Raw genomic sequence first — 20,280 nt, 5'->3', positions numbered from 1 at the left:
GACTTTATTCCAAAACACACATTATACGCAACTTCTTTTCAGATTCAAATACCTGGGTTACAGAAACATTGTAGTTTCCACCTGATAATTGACGATACCTACTAAGCCGTGATTCCAAATTATCAGTTTGCAGTTTTCCCGTCAGAAGATACTGCACACCAACAATGCTGAAAGAATATTCAACAACTTCTGAAATAACAGAATTACTCTGATACAATGCCTGATGTGTGTCTGTGGTCAGAAAACTGGTAGTGTCCAAAGCCCTCCATCTCTCTAACCAAGCCAAAAATTTGTCAAGAAATTCAAGCCTGTCATCAGAAGCACTAGTGAAAGGCAGACACAATTCATTTTGTTTGTGAATTCCCTTTGTACAGTTCTTAACATTAATAATATTCCACCAATGGAGAATGATTTCAACAAACTGTACAGTTCCTGAGTTTTCACCATATTCAGCTTTTAAGCCTGCAAGTGTCTCATTAAAAATATTTCAGACAAGATTGACATTTTGTCTTTCTAAGCTACTGGGATACACTGATTTGTGAGTCAACCGAGGAGCTAATTTCAAAAGCTGATCCAGTTCCTTTTTGTATAGGTTCTCAATATCTGAAAATTTTGTGATTAGCTGGTCATTGGATGCTGAGTCAAAATGGGGAAATTTAAATGTTCTGTCACTGTTGTCCCTCTGGTTCAACCAGTTGTTCCTAATACTTTTTAACAAATGAACAGTGTCAAACATTACATATACAGGGGAACCACATGACAGAAAGGAATATGGACTGCTGGAATTCTTTACCAATAGTGAAAACATATTCCTATTAATTCTGTTGTTATCAGATATAATAACAACAACAGTCAGACCACATGAGGAAAGAAACTGCAACACATTAAGTGTTAATTTATAGAGATGTGAGCCTGACAACTGTTTGACAGGAATCAAATGAACAACTTCTTTGAAACTGCCATATAAAGATGTGAGAAAGGCAAGCACAGTTCTTGCCTCAGATGGGGCATTATTTTTTTGCATATCCATGGAGTTTCCCCCCTTTAAACTGAATACATGGCTTAACATAAATTTCATCCACTTGCAGAATTACAAATTTTTATATCTCATCTAATTTATCCACAACAATTTTAAGAAAATGGGCATTTTGTGATTTATTGGTTGGACAAATCTTCAGTGAAGATGAAAGCTGCTGAATGTGTTTCACATGTGGTAAGGTAAGTAATCCATTTGACCGGAGTGCTGTATAGCATGCTGGAGATTGGTTGTAGATGATAAATGCATGCATCCGCTTATTCATTGCCAACAAATCTATCTGTTCCAACAGAAACAAGAGTGTGGCACAGCAATTTGGATTAGCTTCTGAATGCAGAGTAAGTATCTTTACAAAATTCTTTAATTCATGTAAAGGAGAACTAAAAGTGGGTGTGTAGCTATCACATTTGATATCTCTACTCAAAATATTTTCTATTTATGACCATCTGGTTATTCTAAGTGAGGAAGGTAGACTCCAACTGAGCTGCTCACACACACTTGAAATGAGTTTGTCATTAATTTCCATACTCACTTTGACCTGAGGAATGTCTTCAGAAAAATCTATAGTATAAAAGAATATCTTATTCTCTTTAACACTAACACTCCACTTTCCTACACTGTTTATTCTATCCTGGTACACAGCACACACACACTGAAAATTTGCAATAATGTCCTCATTTAGCATGGCTTCATTCTTCTCCTCTTCATGGTGTGCACGCTTCCTTCTTATTTCTGGGTCACACCTTCTTGGAGGCTGCACCTTACTTAAATACGATGGTAACCTAGGGAACATTTTTGGCACAGCTTCTGGTAAAAACAATGGCCTTTGACGAGGAAACTCATGACAGTTCCCATCAGAGTCCTTGTAAATCTCCACTCTTGATACACCACATTCTTCAAAATGTTTAATACAAACAACACTTCTATTTGATGGAGTCGAGTCCTTTATGGGGATATTTCTTGTCCATCGTTTTCTGTTTTCCTCTTCAGAATCTGAACACTGCGATGTAACCCTCTTCCTTGCTGGATTTGTAGTTGCTGTTGCAACCACGAACACAACATTTTTCTGGCATCTGCAAATAGAATGATGCATTAATTGCTAAAATCTTAAATCAAAATACTATTATGTAAAAATAGCAAATGAGAATTTGAGTGGACTGCTTTTTTCTACTGCTTGGGCATCACGAAACAAGTCTACAAATAGAATCAAATGTGTAGAAATATTCATAATATTAACACAAAATCACGTAGGAGAAGATTCTGATACTAAACTTATGAATTCAAAACATTATTTTCAAATTGTATCTAGAATATAGTAGAACTTTTTTTTTTTGCAATTGTGTAGACGAAAGTCGTTCACATAGTACACTTGCACATATACATGTAAAAACACAACAAACTTCACAGAATTGTACACTTACATTGTGTTATATGTTCGACTGTAGTCACGACTTCTTGCTATAATTTTTGCAGAGTCCAGTATAGCGTAATTACACTGTAATGTCGGATAAAAGAGACACCGCGAAATCGAATAAAACACCGCGAAAGTATGTAAACAACTGCTTCCGTTCGCTACCTTATAACCACAGCCATGCGGTAGTCCTTAACGTAACTTTGCCCCTTTTCAGTTCTCCGGCGGCCGAGAACCAACACGTACTGCTGTGAGCAAAACATTGACTACCGCGCTCCCATCTGTTGGCGACGACAGGCAACAGCTGTGTGGCCGAAGTTCGCCATCCAGTAGCAGCCGACAGCTGGCAGGTACGTTTATCTCGCATTTTGACGTCAAGTCGGAAAGTATTTGAAGTAGAGTTCCAAACAACAACTGTATATCTTCTGTTCTTCAAAGAACTTTACATAAGCGAGCGATGGTTTACACAACTTATTCCAAGAATATTTAATACTCGTTCTCATAATTCGTGACAAATGCATATAGTTCACAACTGTTCCCAGAAGTATTGCCAAATCGCATATTTTATGCTAATTTTTGAGAGAGGTTTAACCTAATACGGTTTGAGCCTCTTAATCAGTGCTCAAGAATCGCAGTGCATGCGCGCTGGCGCCAGGATGCAGAACGTGTAGAGGTTAAATAGTGGTATATCTACTACGATGCGTTACAACGTCAATAGGTCATTCATTTCACAATCGAGAAGTACTGTTACTGATGGGTCTCGAACGAGCAAGACAGACTTACTCCGCAAGAAATATAAAGGCGCTACAAAATAATAATATTCAACATTGGTGATCAGTTCCCTTGTAAGACGTAACTTAATAAAACGTGCTTCAACTTCTATCTATTGGAGCAGAGCATGTTCGATGTTGGAAAATATTTCACTCAATAGAGAACCTCAGCCCATTAAAAAATGTTCGATGGAGGGTGAGGCTGAAACGACATAACTAGGCAGTCCGAAGACTCGACGGTCAGGCGCGCAGAAGACTGCAGGGGGTTGAGCCCACAGCTTCTGATACACAGGCCTCACGGTCAACTGTGACGTCATCGCCGCTAGGCCGTCGCTGCATTACCACAAGAGCCTGCACTTCTTTCGTGAATGCGTAACAAAATCACCAGACTTAGTTCTCGAATATCAATCTGTGTGCCACAATTTACAAAGAAATTGTGCCGCCCTTTATCATTTAAAAAGAAACTAAGCCGTTCCTGTATGCTGTTGTGCAAAATGCATGTTACGCTGGATACAATGCTCTGTGATTTTCTTCTAATGTGTTTTCTATCATTTGCAAAATCTTTCTGCTTGTTAAGAGAAACGTTGTGAGAGAAACCGACATACACCACAGCCTGTAAATTACACTATTAGAGTTACTGTGATAGAGATAGTTTTAGTAAAAGTTAGTAGACAGGATGAAATAATTATTCTTGTGATCGTACGTTTAACTACTTCGTCAGAACTGTAATTCACTGAGATGTATATGACTCACCAAAGATCGTATCTATATTGTCGCCTGGGTTAGTTTAATTGTAAACTGTCATGTAACCAAGTTTTAACAAAAAAAGACCAAAGGGAGATTTCATAAATCTGACATCTCCGTCTGTATGTGCCACAGAAGTGTCAAATATGTACCAGAACACCGCTGTTAATGAAACGAAATCTTTGTCAGTAAAATATATGCTTAGAATAATGCACTTTCAGTGTTAACAATGCAATTACAAGTATTGCGAAGAGAAAATTAGGAATGCTGTGAAAATTATCAATGTAAATGTTTGTTAAACTGTCACAAAATTTATTCCAAACTACTTTACAGTTGACAGTTTTCTCTTTTTGCTGTTATTACCGTTATGGCTATCGTTAATTTTTTAACATAATTATTGAGAAACATATTACACGGTACTTTTACTACCCACTGAAGAATTCTGTCGCCTGTGAGATCTGCCTGAAGTAAAAGAAGACTCCCTTAGGTAGAAGTCTTCATTTTCAATAACATCTAATCTTAAAAAGTAAATTTCTCTGGGAAGAGCATCTGGTTAAGCTGTTTTGATGTTCTGCAGAGATCATGATTTCAACAAGCGAATAAGCAGAAATAACAACATTAATAACCCCATTCTATTGCTGATAGTGTTTTACCTCGCTCTAGATATGTTTTACATGTCTCGCATCTCAGCTTCTTAAGAACAGCATTGGCACAGTACCCTGACAAGGATGTGTAAAAAAAGGCAAGTATTCCTCACCAGACTGAATTTGATACTTACTGAAATCCATTGTGTAGTCAAAGTTTGGTAGCTGTGGTGGTAAGCTGACATCATCTACACATTCAGCTTGCCAAGAGTCTAAATCTATTCCAACTTCTCCAAGAACAGATGTTGGAATTTTCAAGGGCAGTGAGGCCTGAATTCTTAGCATGGAATCAATTTCGAATACCTGCCCCAGAGATACCAAATAGTGTCATACTGCCATTGTTTGATATATTCCACATCTTTTTTCCGCAGTATCTGTCTAAACCGTCCCTGGCGACGGCGGACAGATGACAGTGGCAGGCAGGCAGACAGACGGTAACGGCAACAGCAACAGGCGTTTCGAAACTGTAGATTACACCCTGAGGGTAGCCCAGGCAGTATAATCCGTTTTTTTTCCTTTATTGAATTTCGATTCCCCCCCCCAAAGGGGGCGGCTGGCAGCAGCTTAGAACTCCGCTCTTCAGCCTACAGAATTTTTAAACCAGAAGAAGAAGACAAGAAGTATAATCCGTAGACTTCGAAGGATCCGTTCTCAATCTTATATATATTTTTTCCTTTATTGGGTTTCGATTTACCCCGAAGGGGGCGGGCTGGCAGCAGCATAGTACGCCGCTCTTCAGCCTACAGAATTTGTTTTACAAAGATGAAGATAATAAATAATAAAAATAGGTGATAAAATCGGAGACTTGAATGCTAAAATGGCGGAAAATCGTGGAACTTAAAACATAGAACAAGGGGTTGAAGATGCTAATAAAATACATATGAAGCAGACAGGTAAAAGAAATGACAGACAATTAAAAAAACACAGCGACAGTCTGGTTTCTGTTCACAAGAGGTATAAAATGTACACCCAGCGACAGTATGGTTTCTGTTCGCAACACTTTGGAAAGACGAACAACACTGAACATTTACTTGTACACTGCACTACAAAATTGGCACAAATATGATATATGACTGCCAAGGGCAGATGGGGGGGAACTTGGACATGTGACGGGAAAGGAAACGGGGGGGAAGGAAAAAATGAAGCGGGGGAGGGGGAAAGGAGCCGATGGAGGTCGAGGACCCATAAGAGGGGGACGGGTGCTGGGCAGACAGGACAGAAAGTGGCGAAAGGCAGAGGATGGGTGTACAAAAAGACTCAGGTGGGTGGGAGGGGAAGCAGAGAGAGGTTAGGTGGTGAGAAACAACTGGATGGAAGGGGGGGGGGGAGCCCAGGAAAAGGACAGAGGAAAGGAGGGGCAGCTGAGGATCAGAGTTGATAGGAGGGATAAATGGAGGCAAATAGGGCATCATCCGGGAGGGGGAGTTGACGAAAGCCACCTTGGGAAAGGAGATGAAGGGGGTGGAGATGGTGGTTAGGGGGGACACAATAATGAAGGTACGGCAGAGGGCGAGGGTTGGAGAGGAGAGGAGCAAGCAGGGGATGAGGGGGATCGAGGCGGCGGGAGGTGTAGAGTATGCAGATATGTTCGAGGAATAGGAGCACATGGAGGAAAGGAATGAGGTCGTAGAGGATCTGTATGGGGAACGGGAGGCGTATACGGAAGGCGAGGCAGAATCTTACAACTAGCAAAAGCTTAACAGCCTGTAGCCGTAAGACCGAGTATTAAATAGTTTCACAATCACTATTGAAATCGTCGTTCGCTTATATCAATATTATTAAAGAACAATAAATATACATTTGTTGAGATGAGCCCCACTTCAAATACTGTTCGATGAGACATCAAAACGTGAAAAGAACGCGACTTCCAACTGGCGGCAATTTCTGGATGGCTGTGTGCCACACAGCTGTTGCTTGTTGTCGCCAACAGATGGCATTGCGGTAGTGTTATGCTGACTGCAGTTGTGTATCTGTTAACCACTTAACCTTTAACACACTTTTGCAACAGCGTCACTTGTTTGAGTGAATTTGTGTCTCTCAAAAGTCCCAAAAACGTAATTCCTTCTACTTTGGGCGTTTTCAATGTCTACTGTGCCCTTTAAGCGGTCGATTTTTTAAAAAAACTTTTTCAAGAAGCCTCGTCCTCCCACACGTTTCGAGCAATCTCAGTACAAAATTTCACTGATAACCGTTCAGTTAGTCATGAATACGTAACAGGCAAGGTTATTTTCACAATCATTGCGAAAACGGCGCGTTTTCGAGATAGCCTCAATTGTTGATGCTTTTGAACAGCTTGTACAGATTCCATTTACTCTACAATAAAAAATTTACCAAATAAGAAGTGTATATAATATTGCTGCTTGTGATGGAAGAACGATGTCGCACCTCATTGGCGATATCGCTCTCCGCGATGCAAAAAACTGACATGACAGATTCTTCTTTTCATGCTCCGCAGTGTAGTGGAACTTTGACGTCACTAACTCCTCGTCCACATCCTGTGAGAGGAAGGCATTAAGCCCTCAGCACACAGACTCTGCATTCGAAAGTTGAGCTTTGAGCGTGCCGACTTCTGACTTCAGAGTGTGAAAAAAGCACGTTGGGGAGTCTTTCTGAACATGCAGAGCAGTATTTGGCATGACGTAAACTCTGAATGTGTGTTTGCCTGTTGGCCAGTGAGGTGAAAGAACGCCACCTACGCCACATGTACGCCATTTCTCTTCAGTACGGAGTCGCGAGACGGCGTATTGGCTTTGAGTTTCAACTGACCCATACATGACTCATATGTATACATCACCCATGTGTGTATACGACGTTCCTACGCATCAACGAATTGAAAATCGCTCGAAAACCCGCCGTTAATTGTATGATTTGTTAAAATGGTGAGCAACATCATATTTGTGGTTAAATAATTATTGTAACTTGCATATTATGAAAGTTACATAAATATATATCTCCATATACCTCCCCTGTACCCCTATATACCCCATATGCCCCTCCCATATACCCCCCTAACGTATACTTCCAATGAACCATGGACCTTGCTGCTGGTGGGGAGGCTCGCGTGCCTCAGCAATATAGATAGCTGTACTGGAATTCGATAGTAGGGAAAGGAAGAGAAGGAAAAGTTGTAGGGGAATATGGAATGGGGATAAGGAATGAAAGAGGAAGCAACCTGGTAGAATTTTGCACAGAGCATAACTTAATCACAGCTAACATTTGGTTTAAAAATCATGAAAGAAGGTTGTATTCGTGGAAGAGGCCTGGAAATGCTCTAAGGTTTCAGATAGATTACATAATGGTAAACAGACATTTAGGAAACCGATTTTAAATAGTAAGACATTTCCAGGGGCAGTTGTGGACTCCAACCACAACCTATTGGTTATTAACTGTAGATTAAAACTGAAGAAACTGCGAAAAGCTGGGAATTTAAGGAGGTGGGATCTGGATAAACTGAAAGAACCAGAGGTTGTAGAGAGTTTCAGAGAGAGCATTATGGAACAATGGACAAGAACAGGGGAAAGAAATACAGCAGAAGAAGAATGGGTACCTTTTAAAGATGAAATTGTAAAGGCAGCAGAGGATTAAGTAGGTAACAAGATGAGGCTAGTAGAAATCCTTAGGTAACAGAAGAGATACTGAATTTAATTGATGAGAGGAGAAAATATAAAAATGCAGTAAATGAAGCACGCAAAAAGGAATAAAATGGTCTCAAAAATGAGACCGACAGGAATTGCAAAATGGTTAAGCAGGGATGGCTAGACGATAAAGGTGTATATTACTAGGGTTAAGATAGATACTGCCTACAGGAAAATGAAAGACACCTTTGGAGAAGAGAGGACCAGCTGTATGAATATCAAGAGCTCAGATGGAGAACCAGTTCTAAGCAAAGACGGGGAAACAGAAAGGTGGAAGGAGTATATAGAGAGTCTATACAAGGGCGATGCATTTGAGGGCGATATTATGGAAAGAGAAGAAGACATAGATGAAGCTGAAATAGAAGATATGTTATTGTGTGAAGAATTTGCCAGAGCACTGACAGATCTAAATCGAAACAAGGCCCCCAGGAGTAGACAACATTCCATTAGAGCTACTGATAACCTTGAGAGAGTCAGTCCTGACAAAACTCTACTATCTGATGAGCAAGATTTATGAGACAGGCGAGATACCCACAGACTTTAAGAATAATATAATAATTCCAATCCCAAAGAAATCAGGTGTGAAAATTACCGAACTATCTGTTTAATAAGTCACGGCTGCAAACTACTAACATGAATTCTTTACAAAGGAATGGAAAACTGGTAGTAGTCGACCTCGGGGAGGAGCAGTTTGGATTCCATAGAAATGTTGGAACACGTGAGGCAATACTTATCCTACAACTTATCTTAGAAGATAGTTTAATGAATGGCAAACCTACTTTTCTAGTATTTGTAGACTAAGAGAAGGCTTCTGACAATGATGATTGGAGTGCTCTCTTTCAAATTCTGAAGGTGGCAGGGATCAAATACAGGGAGCGAAAGGCTATTTACAATTTGTACAAAAACCAGATGGCAGTTATAAGAGTCGAGGGGCATGAAAGGGAAGCAGTGGTTGGGAAGGGAGTGAGACAAGGTTGTGGCTTATCCTCGATGTAATTCAATTTGTATATTGAGCAAGCAGTAAAGGAAACAAAAGAAAAATTTGGAGTAAGAATCAAAATCCATGGAGAAGAAATAAAAACTTTGAGGTTTGGTGATGATATTGTATTTCTGTCAGAGACAGCAGAGGATCTAGAAGAGCAGTTGAATGGAATGGACAGTGTCTTGAAAGGAGGATATAAGATAAACATTAATAAAAGCAAAATGATGATAATGGAATGTTCCCAGTTTGTGTTCTTTCCTTTTCGTGCTGTGCGTTTTTTTCCCCTGTCATCATGTCCGCCCCCACCACCACCGCCACCACTACCACCACCACCATCGTCTATACGTCCCCTTCCGCCGCCTCCACCACTATAACTTGGTGTGCCCAGTCACACTCCCCTCCTTCCATCCCATCTCTCCTCACTCTCCCTTCGCCCTCGCTCTTTGTCGCCCCCTCTCCCGCTTCTTCCTCTCGTTCTGATCCTTTCCCCCCGCTCCCCCAGCCTGTCACTGCAGCTCCGGCTAGGGTGGTGGCCCGTCGGGTCACTGTCCACGCCCATCTCTCCCCGTCGCCTTCGCCTTCGCCATCACCGCCACCGCCACCACCGTCATCATCGTCGCCGTCGCCGTCGCCTTCGCCTTCACCGTCACCGTCACCATCTCCGGCGCCGACTGCTGCGTCCACCCCGGGACCTGTCCCTTCCCGCCACCTCCCCATCGCTCCTGTCCCTCATGTCACCACCCGCCCTTCTGCCGCAGTCAAACGCCCTAGTGGCACCCCCACCTCCTCCGCTCCCAAAAAGGCCCTGCCCCGACCTCCATCCCCCCCCAGGGTGCCATGGATGTCTCCCCACCTGGCCCTGCTCCCTCCTCCTCCTCCTCCTCCCCCCCCCCTGTTTATACAAATATCTCCTGTCCCATCCCGATCCTTCCTTTCTCGAGGCCCTGAATCTCTCCCTCCTCCTCCGCCAACATTTCCTTGGTGCCCCCATCTCTCTCCTTACTCCCACACGGGATTCTGTTCTCATCTCCTCCCCCAGCCCAACCCTCCATACTGTCATCCTCTCCCGCCTCCCCATCACCCGTTTTGGTCCCAACGCATTTTCAACTCGGCCGGCCCCACTCGCCTTATGCGGGTTTTCTCTGAGGACGCCCCCTCCATTGACCGTCTCCTGAAGGAGGGTGCCCTCCTCTTCCACCAGCGGTACAAGGTCGACCCCTCCCGTTCCCCTCCTCAATCCCTGCGGTGACAGAGGTGTCTGCGCTATAATGCACACCCAACAGCTGAGTGCCGCGAGGCCCCCACCTGCCCGCATTATCGGCAAGTGCACTTCCTCCGGCAGTGCCCTAACCTCCAATCCCCTCCCTCCTGTAATACCTGCACTCACCCCCATCCCACCTACTCCCAAAAGTGTAAAGCCCGACCCCCTCCCACCACTCCTGAACTCACCGTACCTGTCCGTCCTCTGGACGCCCCCACCCCTCCTGGCAATTCCCTTCGTCCCCCTCCCCACCGCTGAGGACATCATCAGGTTCCTCACCATCGTCCTCCAGAATGTTCATCCCTTTCAGCGCCCCCACACCCTCCAACAGATCTCCCTCGCCGCCCATTCCATTTTCCACCTTAAAATGTACGCCACCTATTCCAACAACCAGGCCCATTTCACCTTCTCCCGTCTTGACACCCTCGTCTAAATCCCTGTCATGGCGCTACCTCACTGTATCCTTTTCAACAATATCCGCTCCCTTCCCGCCAACATGAACCTCTTCCTGCACACCCTTGCTACCCACCGCGTGGATGCCTTCCTCCTGAATGAAACCTTCCTCCAACCCCACCACTCCATCCACACCTCCCCCTATCTCCTCCACCGCTGCGATAATCCCCTCCCAGTTGCACGTGGCGGAGTTGCCATTGGTCACCACCGCCAGATCCCCGTTCGGCTCCAACCTCTCCTTCCCGACCCCACCGAACACCTGATCCTTAGTCTCTTCTTCCCCGGACTTACCATTACCTGTGCCACCATCTATGTCCGCCCCAACGCCCCTCTTCCTTTCGACTTCCTCTCCCACATCGACCGTACCTTCTCCTCCTACGTGATCGCCGCCGACCTCAACATCCATAGTCGCTCCGCTGCCCAGTTACGGCGGTGGCATCGGTTCCTCTCCTCCCTTCAAGGCGACCTCATCCCCATCCCCCAGCACACCCGTCCCGAATCCAACTCCACTCCCGAAGTTATTCTCTCCTCCCCCAACCTCCATGGTCGCATTACGGTGGATGTCCTGGAGCCTATTGGTAGCGACCATCTCCCTGTCCTCCTCACCATTTCAGACGGTCGTCGCCCCCACCCCGACCCTCGTACTGACCCTCCCCCTAAGTACATCCATGATTATTCCCGTGCCAACTGGAATGCGTACCGGGATACCCTCTCCACCCAGGTCGATAGCCACCCTCTCACCTACCGCCATCCCGATGATGTCACCCATGCCGCCTCCTTTCTCCAGCAGACCTTGTCTGAGGCCGTGGAGACCCACGTCCCTACTGTTGCCATCCACCCCCACCGTCCTACCTTACCCCCACAGGCCGTCCTCCTCCTCCGTGAATCCCGTCGTCTCTACCGTGTCTTCCTCCGCACGCGTGATCCGGACACACTACAGCGCCATCGGCAACTCCAGCGACATATTCGTGATTTGCTCGCAGCTAAGAAACGCCGGGACTGGCGAGACATGCACCCGTTTAAATGTTACCCTCCCTGTAAACTCGTCCAAGTTCTGGTCCGCGTTCCGTCGCCTTGCCGGAACTAAGCCCTCCCCCTACTATCCTCTTCTCCATGATGATCACCCCTTCCCTGACGCCCTTAGTAAAGCCAATCACTTTGCCTCCTACCTGTCAGATGTGTTTTCCATCCCCGATCATCCACAGTTCGATTACTCCCTCTTCCCGGATATCCGCGATCGAACTGACACCTCTGTCCCTCCCCTCGCTCCTGGTTTCCAGTACTTGGACAACATTGCACACATGGACCTCAATACTCCTATCACTACACAGGATCTCATTGCTACACTCCGCACAAAACGCAACACCGCTCCTGGTCACGATCGTGTCACCTACCGTCACCTTTGTGAAGCTCCTGTCTCTTTTCTCTCCACCCTGGCCAGGCTCTACAATGTAGTCCTGTCCACCGGTTACTACCCCGACCTGTGGAAAACCTCCCGTATTCTCATGTTCCTTAAACCTGGCAAACCGCCGTCTGCCATCTCCTCCTACCGTCCCATCAGCATTACCTCGGTCATCAGCAAGGTCCTGGAATCTATCCTCACCCGACGCATCCACCAGCATCTCCGCCAGCACCGCCTCCTTCCCGTTACCCAGTATGGCTTTCGGCCATCCTTCTCTTCCGACGATCTTCTCCTTCACCTCACTCATCTCCTTTCCGAACAGCTCAGTTCCCGTCGCTCCGCAATCTTCCTCTCTCTTGACCTCGAACGCGCTTATGACTGCGTATGGCATTCCGGTCTCCTCTTCAAGCTCCAAACCTTCGCCCTTCCCATTAACTACGTCCGTCTGATCGGTTCCTTTCTCTCCCGCCGTCCTTCCTATGTCACCATCCATAACACAGATTCCTACACCTTTTTCCCCTCCGCCAGTGTGCCCCAAGGCTCCGTCCTCTCCCCCCTTCTGTACCTGTTGTACATGGCGGACATGCCGCCGCCGTCACCCCCCGTCCACCTTCTCCAGTTTGCCGATGACACCGCCTTCATTGCCCTTGCCCCCACCCTGCAACGCTCCCAACACCTTCTCCAATCCAATCTTGACCGGTTCACTGCTTGGTGCAACCAGTGGTTGCTCAAGGTCAATCCTTCCAAAACCCAGGCGATCATTGTAGGCAAAACCACCCCTTCCTTCCATCTCCTTGATTTCTATCTCACCGTCTATGGCCGTCCCATCACCCTCACTCCCACCCTTAAGTACCTTGGCGTCACCCTCGACCATCGCCTCTCCTGGACTCCCCATCTCCAGACAATCCAAGCCAAGGCACGTTCCCGACTCCGTCTCCTCAAGCTCCTTTCCGGCCGTACGAGGGGTCTGGACCCCTCCACCATCCTCCACACCTATAAATCCCTCATCCGCCCTATCCCTTGTTACGCCCATCCAGCTTGGATCTCCGCTCCTCCTACCTTTTATAAATCCCTCCAAATCCTTGAACGCCATGCTCTCCGCCTCGCCTATCGCATCCGTCTCCCCTCCCCCACGCGGATCCTGTATGATCTCATCCCCTTCCCCCACCTCCTCCTTTTCCTTGAAAGGATATGGATCCTGTACACCTCCCGTAAACTTGATCCTCCTCACCCGCTCGTATCCCCGATCCTCTCCCACCCCCGCCCGCTGCCGCGCCTGTATTCCCACATCCCGACCAATCTCCATCTCTCCACCCTCCTTACCCTCTCCCAAGGTGGCTTCCGCCAGCTCCCTCTCCCTGATGATGTCCTCGTCCCCTCAATCTACCCTTCCTATCAACTTTGACCCTGCCCCACCCCCCACTTCCGGTGTCCTTTCCTTTCGGCACCCTCCCTCCCTTCTCTTCTCTTCTCTTCTTTTTCCTTTTCCCCGTCCCCTCCCTCCCCCTCTTCCCCCGGGTTTCCTCTCCCCCTTCTTCCCTCCCCCCTATCTCCCCTGCCCGTGGCATCTCTGCTCTCCCCTCTCGCTCTCCCACTCCCCTTCCTCCTCCTCCTCTCTTGGCAGGTCCCCAGACTCGCACACGCATAGTGAACATTCGCGCGCCGGAGATCATCGCCTTCTGTGTCTCGTGTGTGTGACGTCGTTTAGTGTTTTTGGTGTCCGCCGTCCCACTACTACGTTCACTTGTGCCGTCGGATTCATCAGTGTTCTGTGCGCCGTGCCAACGTGTTTTCAGTGTTGTTATCGTCACGTGTGAACGACTCCGTGTTTTTTGCGTCTCTGTGATCTCTCTCTTTTGCCCGTCACTTTCTTCACTATCATTCTCCGTTCTTATACTATTGTAAACGCTATGGCTGAAGAGCGGCGTAGTTGCCGCTGCCAGCCTACCCGATTTGTACAGGTTTTAAAATAACAATAAAGTAAAAAAAAAAAAAACTCATGTACTCGAGATCAGAGGGTTGGATCCCCTCGTTCGAAGGCGCCAGATTGCAAAGCCTGGGCTTCTCTCAGGTTGGAATCTCCGCTTTCGAAGATTGTGTCTGTCTGTCTGCCTGTCTGCCCGTCTGCCCGCCGCTTACTGCTGTAGCTGTTCGTTCGTTCGTCCGTCCGTCCGTCCGTCCATCCGCCTGCCTGCTCGCTGTCCGTCTCCGCCGCTACCGCTGCTGCCTGCTGTCCGTCCGTCCGTCTGTTCGCCGCTGCCGCCAGCCGCCAGCCGATGCTCGCCACCGCCGCCGCCTGGTCGCCGCCGCCGCCGCCGCCGCCGCCACCGTCGCCGTCCGACCCTGGTCTTCGGCCGTCCTCGTCTTCCTCCGTCTTTGTCTTCGTCTGTCCCCAGTTTGTGTCCTTTCCTTTTCGTTCTGTGCGTTATTGTTTCTCCCTGTCGTCATGTCCGCCCCCACCACCTCCGCCACCACAACCACCACCGCCATAGTTTACACTTCCCCTTCCGCCGCCTCCACCACTATAACGTGGTGTGCCCAGTCCCACCACCCTCCTTCCATCCCACCTCTTCTCACTCTCCCTTCGCCCTCGCTCTTTGTCGCCCCCACTCCAGCTTCTTCCTCCCGCTCGTCCCGATCTGATCCTTCCCCCCCCCCTCCCCCAGCCTGTCACTGCAGCTCCGGCTAGGGTGGTGGCCCGTCGGGCCACTGTCCATGCCCAGCTCTCCCCGTCACCTTCGCCATCACCGCCGCCACCGCCACCGTCATCGTCATCGTCGCCGTCGCCTTCGCCTTCACCATCACCGTCACCATCTCCGGCGCCGACTCCAGCCCCGGGACCTGCCACTCCCCGCCACATTCCAGTTGTTCCCATCCCCCACACCTCCTCTGCCGCCGTCAAGCGCCCCAGTGGCACCCCTGCCTCGTCTGCCCCAAAAAAGGCTCCGCCTCGTCCCCCTTCCCCCACCCCTGATGCCATGGATGTCTCCCCGCCCGTCCCTGCCCCCTCCTCCTCCTCCTCTACCCCCTCCTCTTACCGCTACCTCCTCTCCCGTCCGGATTCCTCCCTCCTTGAAGCCCGGAACCTCACCCTCATCCTTCGCCAGAATTGTCCTGGTGCCCCCATCTCCCTCCTCACTCCTCGCTGATTCGGTACTCATCTTCTCCCCCAGCCCTACCCTCCACACAGTCCTCCTTTCCCGCATCCCTGTCACCCGCTTTGGCCCTCATGCCTCTCTCACCTCTGCTCCCTCGCCACCTCCCTCCCACCAACCTCAAACTCCGCATCGCCCGCCGACCCTCACCGCCGTGATCACTCGGCTCAGTCCAGTGATCACGGAGGAGGAGGTGTTGGCGGAGCTTCAGGCCCATCCCCATCTGGAGGTGCGTGCGGTTCGCCGGATCCATAACGCTGCCGGCCCCACCCGCCTTATGCGGGTTTTATCTGAGCACGCCCCCTCCATAGACCGTCTCCTGAAGGAGGGGGCCCTCCTTTTTAACCAGCGTTATACGGTTGACCCCTCCCGTTCCCCTCCTCAATCCCTGCGCTGCCAGAGGCAAAACCACCCCTTCCTTCCGCCTCCTTGATTTCTATCTCACCATCTATGGCCGTCCTATCGCCCTCACTCCCACCCTTAAGTACCTTGGCGTCACCCTCGACCGTCGCCTCTCCTGGACTCCCCACCTCCGGACAATCCAAGCCAAGGCACGCTCCTGACTCAGTCTCCTGAAGCTCCTCTCTGGCCGTACGTGGGGTCTGGACCCCTCCACCATCCTCCACACCTATAAGTCCCTCATCCGCCCTATCCTTTGTTATGCCCATCCGGCTTGGATCTCCGCCCCCCCTACCTTTTATAAATCCCTCCAAATCCTTGAACGTCATGCTCTCCGCCTCGCCTATCGCATCCGTCTCCCCTCCCCCACGCGGATCCTGTACAATCTCATCCCCTTCCCCCACCTCCTCCTTTTCCCTGAAAGGATACGGATCCTGTACACCTCCCGCAAACTCGATCCTCCTCACCCGCTCGTCTCCCCGCCCGCACGCTGCCGCGCCTGTATTCGCACGTCCCACCCGGTCTCCATCTCTCCACCCTCCTTACCCTCTCCCAAGGTGGCTTCCGCCAGCTCCCCCTCCCTGATGATGTCCTCCTCCCCTCCAACTACCGCTCCTATCAACTTTGACCCTGCCCCACCCCCCACTTCTGGTGTCCTTTCCTTTAGGCACCCTCCCTCCCTTCTCTTCCCTTCTCTTTCTTTTTCCCACGTCCCCTCCCTCAACCCCTCTGCCCCCGGGCTTCCCCTCCCCCTTCCTCCCTCCCCCCATTCTCCCCTGCCCGTGGCATCTCTGCTCTCCCCTCTCGCTCTCCCACTCCCTTTCCTCCTCCTCCTCTCTTGGCAGGTCCCCGGACTCGCACACGCATAGTGAACATTCGCGCGCCGGTGATCATCGACTTGAGTATCTCGTGTGTGTGCTTCGTTTTTGTGTTTCGTGCAGTTATGACTCCACTGTTCACATGTGCCATCGCCGTTCTCCGTGTTTTGTGCGCCGTGTCCACAAGTGTTAGTGTTTTTGTCGTCCAACATGAACGGCTTCATGTTTATTGTTTTTTTTTATCTCCATTTTTTTGCCCGCTGTTTTTTGTATTGTCTGTATCACCTCTATGTCATGTTATTGTTCCACTTAAGGCTGAAGAGCAGCGTAATGTGCTGCTGCCAGCCCGCCTGTATAGGTGATTAAAATTACAATAAAGGAAAAAAAAACACATGTACTGAGCACATCCCCGTCCGGCCACAACCTCTCCTCAATGACCCCACTGAACACCTTATCCTTAGCGTCTTCTTCCCCTCCCTCACTATTACCTGTACCACCATCTATAACTGCTCCACTGCTCCTCTTCCTTATGACTTCATCTCACACATTGACCACACCTTCTCCACCTATGTGATTGCCGCCGACCTCAATATCCATAGCCGCACTCCTGCTGCCCTTCGGCGGTGGCATCAGTTCCTCTCCACACTCCAAGGTGACCTTGTTCCTCTTCCCCAGCACACCCGACCTGAAAGTGACACCACCCCCGATGTTGTCATTGCCTCCGCCAACCTCCTTGGGCGTATCACTGTCGACGTCCTTGACCCCACAGGTAGCGATCACCTCCCAGTCCTTCTCACCATAACGTCTGCAAACCGCCCCCCTCCGGCTCCGCATCCTGCACCCCCTCCCAAGGTCGACCATGACTATCGCCATGCCAACTGGGATGCCTACCGGGACTCCATATCCACCCAGGTCGAAAGCCACCCTCTTACCTATCGCCATCCTGACGACATCAACCACGCCTCGTCCTTCCTTCAGCAGGTAATTACTGACGCCGTGGAGGCCCATGTTCCTACTAAAACCATCCACCCCTCACCGTCCCACTCTCCCTCCGCGGAGTGTCCTCCTCCTCCGTGAATCCCGCCGCCTCTATCGCTCCTTCCTGCGCACTCATGACAGGGATACACTCCAACGCCACCGGCAAATACAGCGACACGTACGGAACCTTATTACAGCAACAAAACGCCGAGACTGGCGCCAGACCTGCACACGACTCAACGCAACCCTCCCTATCAACTCCTCCAAGTACTGGTCAGCCTTCCATCGTCTTACTGGTTCCCTTTCCGCTACCCACTACCCCCTTCTCCATAACGATCGCCCCCTTCCTGACAACCTCAGTAAGGCCAACCACTTCGCTTCCCACCTTTCCGAGGTCTTCTCCATCCCCGATGATCCCCACTTTGATTATTCTCTCTTCCCCACGGTCATGGAACGTGCCAATACCTCGGTTGCTCCACTTGCTCCTAGTCTCCAGTACTTGGGGCAGTTGCCCCCCTCCGACGTAAACACTCCCATCACAGCACAAGACATTAAACTTATCCTCCGGTCCAAACGCAACACGGCCCCTGGTCATGACTGTGTCACCTACCGTCACCTTCGCGAAAGCCCCTATTCCTTCCTGACTGTCCTCGCCCATCTCTATAATGTCGTTCTCTCTACTGGCTTCTACCCTGACCTGTGGAAGACCTCCCGCGTCCTCTTATTCCTCAAACCTAACAAACCCCCTTCTGCCGCCTCTTCCTATCGTCCCATCTGCCTCAACTCCATCTTCAGTAAGGTCTTTGAATCCATCCTCTCCCGCTGTATCCATCAGCACCTTGCTCAACACCACCTCCTCCCCCTTACCCAGTGTGGCTTCCGACCCTCCTTCTCTGCTGACGACCAACTCCTCAACCTTGTTCACCTTCTGTCCCTGCAGCTCAACTCCCGTCGCTCCGCCATATTTGTTTCCCTTGACCTCCAAAATGCCTATGACCGTGTATGGCATCCCGGTCTCCTCTTTAAACTCCATACCTACGCCCTGCCTATCAATTTTGTCCGTCTGGTCGCTTCCTTCCTCTCGCACCGTCCTTCCTATGTCACCCTCCACAACACCAACTCCCGTATCTTTTATCCCACGGCTGGCGTCCCCCAGGGTTCTGTCCTCTCCCCTCTCCTTTATCTCTTGTATACAGCTGATATGCCCAAGCCACCCCACCAATCCACCTTCTCCAGTATGCTGATGACACCGCCTTCCTGGCTCTCTATTCTACCCTTCAACGGTCTCAACATACCCTCCAAACCCACCTTAACCAGTTCACCACTTCGTGTAACCAGTGGTTCCTCCGTCTCAACCCCTCCAAAACCCAGGCAATCATCATAGGCCACACCACTCGCTCCTTTCGCCTCCATGATTTCTACCTCACCCTTTATGGTCATCCTATCCAACTCACCCCCACCCTGAAATACCTTGGCCTCACCCTTGACCGACACCTCACCTGGACCCCTCATCTCGAGACCATCCAGCAGAAAGCCCATTCCCACCTCCGCCTTCTGAAACTCCTGTCTGGCCGGACATGGGGATTGCATCCTTCTACCATCCTCCACACCTACAAATCCCTCATCCGTCCTATCCTCTGTTATGCCAGCATTGCCTGGATCTGCGCCCCCACCCGCTTTTACAAGGCCCTCCAAATCCTTGAACGCCATGCGCTCCGCCTTGCCTTCCGTATCCGCCTTCCTTCCCCCACACGGCTCCTGTATGAACTGATCTCCTTCCCCCACCTCCTCCTGTTCCTCCAACATCTCCGCATCCTTTACATTGTTCGCATGCTTGATCCCCCCCACCCTCTGGTTTCCTCCTTCCTCTCCACCCCCCGCCCTTTGCCGCGCCTCTATCGCTGTATCCCTCCCTCTCTCCACCTCCACACCCTCCATCTCCCTCATCAGGGCAATTTCCAACGCCTCCCCCTCCCGGATGACGAACTTCGCCATGACATCTACCCTTCCTTGCAACTATAATCTGGCCTTGTCCCCCTCCCCCCCAGGGCCCCCTTTTCCTCTTTTCTACTTCTCCCAGAGCGGATTTTCCTCCGTCCCCCCCACCCCTGAGACCCTGCACCCCATACTTGCCTATCTCCTTCCCACATCCCTCCCTAACTGGCCCTCTTCCGCGCGCCCCCTGCTCACCTGCCCTATCTCTTCCCCTCCCTACCTTCTTCAGGTCTCCCTCCTCTCCTAGTGCCTGGCAGATCCTCTGTATTGCTCTTCATCAGTGTGCCACATCAGTGTTGTGTTTATTGCTGTTTCTCGTGTGCGTCAAGAGGTGTTATTTTAATTGTGTCCTGCCTTGAGGTTCGCCGTCAGTGTTATGACATGTGCTATGCCATCCGTCGCTACCTTTATGCTCCAGTCATACTGTGCCTTGTGTTCTTTTAACCGTCGCAGTGTGTGGCTTTTTGTGTGTGCTACTTTTAAACAGTTTTTTTATCTCCATTTCACAGTCACCCCGTTTTTTTGTCTATTGCCTTCCATGATGTTCCCCCTTTTTATATCTATGTTCACCTTATTCTCTCCTTTGCTGTTTTTAAA

The 20,280-nt window shown here is 49.5% G+C and overlaps 1 long non-coding RNA gene across 1 annotated transcript in view; it reads right to left on the bottom strand.

Moving 5' to 3' along the window:
• Positions 1-1,196: 1,196 nt before the first annotated feature.
• Positions 1,197-20,280, bottom strand: part of LOC126212885 (uncharacterized) — a 297,383-nt gene continuing 278,299 nt past the window's right edge. The window contains exons 2-3 of the long non-coding RNA XR_007540954.1: positions 2,458-2,638; positions 1,197-2,109 (exon numbers count right to left, since the gene is read on the bottom strand). This is a non-coding gene — a long non-coding RNA (uncharacterized LOC126212885). The remainder of the gene's footprint in view (positions 2,110-2,457; positions 2,639-20,280) is intronic.

The sequence above is a fragment of the Schistocerca nitens genome, chromosome 11 (assembly GCF_023898315.1).
Source record: "Schistocerca nitens isolate TAMUIC-IGC-003100 chromosome 11, iqSchNite1.1, whole genome shotgun sequence".
In the NCBI taxonomy this organism is placed as follows: Eukaryota; Metazoa; Arthropoda; class Insecta; order Orthoptera; family Acrididae; genus Schistocerca; species Schistocerca nitens.
The sequence above is the reverse complement of the archived record's forward strand: the minus strand, read 5'-3'. Positions and strand labels throughout refer to the sequence as shown.